Source organism: Chenopodium quinoa, unplaced genomic scaffold (assembly GCF_001683475.1).
Source record: "Chenopodium quinoa cultivar QQ74 unplaced genomic scaffold, ASM168347v1, whole genome shotgun sequence".
Lineage (NCBI taxonomy): Eukaryota > Viridiplantae > Streptophyta > Magnoliopsida > Caryophyllales > Amaranthaceae > Chenopodium > Chenopodium quinoa.
In genome coordinates this window covers 4,574,010-4,580,407 of record NW_018745684.1, presented here as the reverse complement: position 1 = coordinate 4,580,407, position 6,398 = coordinate 4,574,010, and positions in this window count along the sequence as shown.

Here is a 6,398-nt window from a genome sequence, read left to right as displayed (position 1 = left end):
TGAATTCAGCTCCAGGAAAATTTTGGGAAAAAAAAAAACCGATTTGTCTTGCCCTCGCTCGGAATTTTGGGACTCGGGATTTTGAAAAGGAAACTTTGAGTGAAACCGCTCGATAATGTTTTCAAGATGATCGTGATTCGTTATGACTAGTCGGTGGACCACTATATAGCACAAAATAAACAAAGGGCAAAATGGTCATTTCACACAAGATTGGGAGCGACGACCGGTAAAAAGGGAGCGACGAATAGCAATCCAGATATATATATATATATATATATATATATATATATATATATATATATATATATATATATATATATATATATATAAAACTACCAAGTTTCTTCCAAAAGTTTTGATATCACTACCTTATATAATTTTCTGTCCAAAAACTTAATGGTGCACGTTATAAGGCTCTACCTATTTGACCTTCCTCAAAAAATGTCATGTGAAATTCCCTTGGCATCCTCATCTAGTATAATCTCATTACCCACCTCTTTCCTTTTCACTCTTTCTCTCACACATCCACTCTAACCAAGATAACAAACAGGTGCAAAAACGACTTAAAATGATAGTAAGTATAACAAAATCAAATAGAGGAAACAATTTGGTACTCCGTATCTATATCTTTATTTGACGAATAGCATAATTCACAATTTCACATGTGACATGTCACAACTATCTTATAACAACTCGTTAAACACTTTTTTATTGTATCACTCTCTCTCCCTCTCAACTGATCTGTAGCCCCAAACTCTTGCATCTATCTCATGTTATGTTTGGTTTTGGTGTTAATCTCATGTTATGTTGTGGACATGCTACATTGAAACTTAGTTATTCAAATGCTAACTAGGGAGAAAATACCTGGCAAAACTAGCTTGTCAGACTTCAATTACAATTTAACATTTTTTTTCCAAACAAGTCACAAGAGCATTACAAATTACTGATGTGTAAGGTGTACAAGTAACATTTTTTTTTTAAAAGTACGGTAAAAGAAGTCCAACAACTAGACACGGAGTATTTTGGATATAACTCCATTTATCTTAATGTAGTCTTATGACTTTTGACTACCACAATTTATTAAAATGGACGGCAGAGATTATTTGTTTTTTTATTTATAATTTAATTAGTAATTTTAATTAAAAATAATTTTTTTGATTATTTTAAATATATTTATATCTTCTAGAAATTATTTTTTAATATTTTCAAAATTCTGGAAATAAATAAATATGTATAAAGTAATTAAAAAGTGATTTTTAATTAAATTTACTAATTAAAAATAAATCAAAAAACAACCAATCTCAGCCGTCCATTTTTAAAAAGGTGGTAGTCAAAAGTCATAAGACTACATTAGAATTTTCAAGTAATTTTTTTTTTTTTTTTTTTTTCATCCAAATGAGCATCAAGGGCAATGCAAGTTATAAATAGGGTGGGGAGATTTGAACATGTGATCAAATATACGCATACCTTTAGTCTTAACTGCTAAACAAAGAACTCATTTATCCATTTTAGAGTTCGACAAAAAGTAGCGGTAAATTATTAACTATAATTTAAAATATTTATATATTAAAAGAACAAGTAACATTTGACGCATAGACACACAGTACATGTTACCTTAGAAATGCTAGTGGTATTTAATGTCAGAGAGAAACACTAGCCATGCACTACTTTAACCATTAAACACTACCTAAGCCAGTTCTTTGACAAATAAATACTGTTATCTTTTTTAGCCAGTGCTTTTATAAACCAAGTTACTCTTAATGATAGAGGAAAACAATGGCTGTTAAATCTGTTCTAGATAGAATACTTACATATTAAAAACAGAATATATCAAAAGGTGATAGGGGTATACGCATGAAAAGTGAATAAAGTATAATGTTGTGTGAAATACACTACATTTAACAAACTTAGGTTTTTGTATCTTTGTGGAAGCTGAAAATGAACTATAACCTCATTTGAAACTACAGTAGTCAGTTGGAGGAGGATAAATAATGTAGGAGAGGCTGGACATTGTGGATTGAAGATGAACAAGTTATTTGCTTTTGCTATTCATCTCATAGACGGGAAGGTATCTTACCCAAGAAAAAAAAAATAAAAATAAGGAAGCAAGAACTTAGAAATAAAGAGAGATGTATTTTCTCTCCCAAATATATAGGAGCTGAAGCATGCACTTAGAAATATAGGATTTGAGAAAAGTAGGGGATAGATTATTTTTGTGGGAATGCCTAAACTCACTTCTCTTGGGTTTTGGAACGAGTTTAGAGAAAATTGCTCCTTTATCATCATGTAGGATTTAAAATAATTTCCTGCTTGCCGTATGTTTCTAATCTTATTGTACTAGATAATGGAAGTGAAATCAGTCACTAGGGGAATTCAGCTTAAGTCTTCTATAATGAAATAATGAAAGTGACATACGGTTGATAGATTGATGCTATAAGAATTAATGCTCAATTCCTATGGTTGGTTTGGTTGAAGTTAGCTTATGGGTGATTAGATTAAAGGTTTGGAAGTAAAACTATGACTTTTATCCTCACAGAAACACTTGAAATTGTCTGTATTCTGGGTATATAACATATTCTTTGTAAAAATCTGGTGCTTCTGTGTTTGATATGTCCATGTGGATTTTGGTAGTCTATCTGTTTTTCTCAGTCACTTTGTGTGCTTAAAACATTGTGGGATAATATCTGGGTTCAGTTCTCGAATTATTTCTTGGAATCTGGTGTAATTGTCAAGGATTATCGGAGAGGCAATATGGAGAAATGTCGGTTATATGTTCATTTGTCAAAACTCAGGTAGAGGACCTTGAAGTTTTCAGAGAGGATCATTCTGGACAGGTTGTACATATTGAAAATGAGGCAGACTACTTTCCAGCACAGATATATGGTTAGGATATAGCTTATAACCATGCTCTAAAATATGTCAGGTTAAACAACCCACTGTGTTGAATCCGGATTAAAATTTTAATAAAACCATATAAAGTACCTAGGAAGAGTTGTTTATTTGTTGTAGAACTGAAAGTTGTTGGTAAGAACAATTTTGGATATAATCAGCAGGCATAATGAAGTTGATATTAAATGCTCTCAGAATATCTGATTGCTGGCATGGTGACTATTCTGAATTTCTGATAATAAAATACTCTAATCCTTTAAAAAAGAGTATGAATTATTGATCATTTGGTTTTTATATATTTATTCCAATTTCAAAATTTCTAGAAATGTGATTTAACTTTTAATTGTATTTTTATGAAGATTTGTAGGGATAAGTTTTGCAAAGGAGTCTGAATTTCTGAAGGAGATTGATATTAGCCCACGCAATATTGGTTGTTATGTACTTATGTGAGCTGAAATTGGAAAGCTAACGATCCTACTTCAGACTGGTATGCCTCATTTAACAGTTCCTTGCATTCCTTTTTTTTAAAAAATAAGAAGACAATGCTGATGCATATTCTATAATAATCTCTAACACTTTAGTATAATTCTTATGTTGTGTTATGCTATTTGGTGGATTTTAATGTCTATTAATCGTGACTTAGAATTTTTATCCTATTATGATACATGTGATCTCGTGTATGTGAAGCCTACTATTTTATTGTCTCATAACGAGTCTACTTGGTCTGATTGGTGTTTGTCCGTGAGGTTTGTGTTTTGGCACAATTAATGTGTCAAGGGTGAGAGTAAGTTGTGTGTGTGGACCAGATAGACGTTACTTTTATGTAATCATGTGTTTGCTTTGTGGTGGACTTTATTGTGTTGGTAGTATGTGTTGTTGGATGACAAGAGGGTGTGATGGTGCAGAGTAACACGAAAAAAGCATGGCACGGGCACGGTGTAGGCCTGATACGATACGTTACTATGCGTGTCACGTCGTGGGCTGGGCTAGCTTGGGCCACCTTTTATTTGGGAGAAGCACGATAAGGCACGGCCCGCCAGCCAGCATAACATGACAAAACACACTAATATCAATGAAATTTTGCTTAGGCACACAAGCCCGTCATGGTGGCATGTGGGTCTTGGGTCATGCACTAGCTAACCTTTTGAAAATTTCGGCCCAACTAGGCATGCACTAGCTAACCTTCTGAAAATTTAGGCACACAAGCCCGTCACGATGCCAGTGATATGCCAGTTACAATAAACCTATTTGTAACGGGCATTAAATAGTGCAATGCATTCAAAGCATAGTATTCATAACAGCCCGGTACAAAAAATAAAGTCATTTTAACTTCATTCTCAGATGATTCTATGATTTGATGCTTTGTCTTCACCTTGGTATTAGGTAATTTTTACTTTTAAAATTTCTGCTACAATTGGGTGCTGTATTATGCTATTCCTTCCGTTTTTAAATACTTGCTCCACTTTCTATTTCCGACCATTTTTAAATACTTGCTCTATTTCCTTATTTGAAAAGTTTTTATAATATTTAATTCATTTTTTTCAACTAGTAGACCAAACATAAATCATATTTTATTAATTTCATATTCTCTCTCCTCCAATTCTCTCAACTACTTTTGCTTTTTATAGTTTTTTATTTTTTCTCCTACCCAATACCTTCATATTTTATTATTTTCACCAATTTCTCCTAAAACTCCGCGCATAGAGAAATGGAGCAAGTATTTAAAAATGAAGGGAGTATTATTATGTCGAGTTAATTAAAGTTTTTGAAAAGCCTATTAGCTCAAATGGTAGAGCAATGTGCCATTGCACGCATATGTATGTTCGAGTCCTACATAGGTTGGAAATATAAATATGGTGATTTAAAAGTTTCGAAAGGAATAAAAATAAGGAAAAATTGGCGATTGTTTTTAAACAAGACAACCTTTTGATTATTCCTAAATATTACAATCTTTAGGGGTGTCAAATTTAAACAAGACAAAAAACTTTTAACCTACTAAATCGGTTATCCATGACACGTGTTGTCACGTAGTTAATCAAAACATTAAATTTTGATTTTTTTTTTAAATAATTATTTTTAGATTGAAAAAAATCAGCCCCCTTAATCCCAACGACCACCACGCACCTGGTGGTCCCCTTCCCCTACCTCTTCCTCGGTGAACGCCCCCTCCCCTGTCAACTCCCCTTCCCCCACCAAATACCACTCATCCAACCCTCTTCCCACATGAACACCATGACGCAAGCCCACCCTACCTCGACATGTGAGCGAACACCACCACAAAGCAGGGTAGTATTGGAGCTTGTGGAGGGGGTGGCGTTTGGGGTTTTAGGGCTCGTGAATGGCTGGGGGGTTTTAACTTTAAAGGGTCGATGAAGGGTGGGGTAGGGGGATCGAGGATGGGGAGGTTTGGGCCACTGGTGGTGTGTGGAAGTTTTGGGTTGTTGGTGAGGCAAGGAGAGGAAGGGGTGTGGTGGTCAGAAAGGGGAAGGGGCGGTTTTGGTGGTGGGGATCGGGAGAGGGGCTGCCAGAGTGTGGTAGTGGTGGTGGAGTTGGCTATCGGAATGGGTAAGGAGGAAGAGAGAAGTCGAAAATAAAATTAAAAGTTTAGCAAATTAGCGAACGACATGTGTCATATTAACTTGTAATAACAGGTTACCAACAGGTTTCGTCTTGTTTAAAATTGACGCCCCAAAGGTTGTAATATTCAGGAATTATCAAAAGGTTGTCTTGTTTAAAAATAACCGTTCAAAGGTTGTATTGTTTACAAACAACCCTTCAAAGGTTGTATTATAATAGTAATTTTTTCTAAAAATAAATTCCTTACGCATACCCTCTAATTAAGACGCAACTCAATAGGTCAAGCTAGATTTTTTTTAAAGCTATATCAAGTTGCCTCTAGAGAATTAGACAACTTTAAAAAAACTTTACAAAACTTTAAAATACCTTACGCGTTGCTTTTAAAGAATAGTTGACTCATAAAAATATATCACACGGCACCTCTAAAGAAACAACAGATTCATAAACTAGATTTTATACGTCGCCATTAAAGAAACCTTTGACTCATAATCTATAATATGTGTAGAAAAGCTACTCATAAACTACACAATATAAGGTGTCTCCAAAGAAACAGATGACTCATAAATCACTATAATGAGGGATAGAGTAAGGGAGGGTACTTATAGTGTCGCTTGCAGTTTCGGTTACGATCACATTGCGGTTGTCACGGCACAAATTTTATTTTGTATTTATTTATTTATTTTCATAAGTTTTAAAAATCTTACACTAACTAGTATTAGGATTGAAATGCTTCCAAAAAAAATAAAAATAAATAGTACGAGTAATTGAAAAGGGTGGTTTAAAGTAATTGAAGCTCGCCTTCGTGGTACTATTAAAAAAAAAATACCTGTAAAAAAAAAAAAAGGGGGATAGATAAGGTAGTGGGGTCAGCTAGTCAGGTTAAAGTTTTAAAGGAAAACTAGTTTTTAACCCGACTGTTTAATGTATTATAA